The following is a 972-nucleotide window of genomic DNA, read 5'->3' on the forward strand; positions in this document are numbered from 1 at the left end:
TAATCCTGAACCTGCAGCTGATCCAACAGGAAACAGAAATCTTTCAGCTTCTGTTAAACTTCCTGTGATTTCAGCAACTGAAAGTTTTCAGTCCTCTGTGAGAGACATCCTCACAGCTGCTTCCTGTCTCACAGTCTGTTTGGAGAGTTCTGGGTTTGACGGGTCATCTGTGTGGTTCTGTTTTCAGGGAGGAGCTCCGTCTGGGCCCCGGTCGACCCTGCACCTCCTACAAGCGTGGCTCTGTGAGTAACGGCCCCGTGGGGCGCCGGCCCACCCTCATCGAACCCGAGCGCCTCAAGGACTTTGGAGAAGAGGACCTTCTCAACGGGGACGTGAAGGTCCACCAAACCAAGGTGGTGGACACTCCTGACATCAGGCTGCTGGACCCGCCCAAAACCAGACGGGTCAGTGAGTTCCGGATCGTCCCCAGACCTCCGGCTCAGTACCTGCGCTTCGAGGACATCAGCGCTGCGGCGTTCAGAATCCAGGCGGGGATCCAGAAGACCCCGTGCACGGTACGCCAGCTGGGGGGGGTCTGATGAGGTCTGTGACCTCTGACCTTTGACCTCTGACCTGGAGCTCCCAGAGATGTCTGAAGTTCAAAACTGTATTAGTAAAAAGTAATAAATAACAAATAATAAATGTGTTTTTGAAGATTTCTGTAAAATCAACCGACACAATTCCAAAACACAGTTTTCATTTTTTGACGTTCTGCTGCAGCAAAAAGGAAAAATTTAAAATGTCATAGTTTTGGTCAGAAATAAAACTAGAGATTTTGTGTTTTTAAATATTGAAGATATACATATATATATAACCCTAAACCAGGTCTGGTTCTGTTCTGGACCAGACCGCATTAAAACCAGGTCCGGTTCTGTTCTGGACCAGACCGCATTAAAACCAGGTCCGGTTCTGTTCTGGACCAGACCGCATTAAAACCAGGTCCGGTTCTGTTCTGGACCAGACCGCATTAAA

Source organism: Nematolebias whitei, chromosome 1 (genome assembly GCF_014905685.2).
Source record: "Nematolebias whitei isolate Nwh7 chromosome 1, NemWhi1, whole genome shotgun sequence".
NCBI lineage: Eukaryota > Metazoa > Chordata > Actinopteri > Cyprinodontiformes > Rivulidae > Nematolebias > Nematolebias whitei.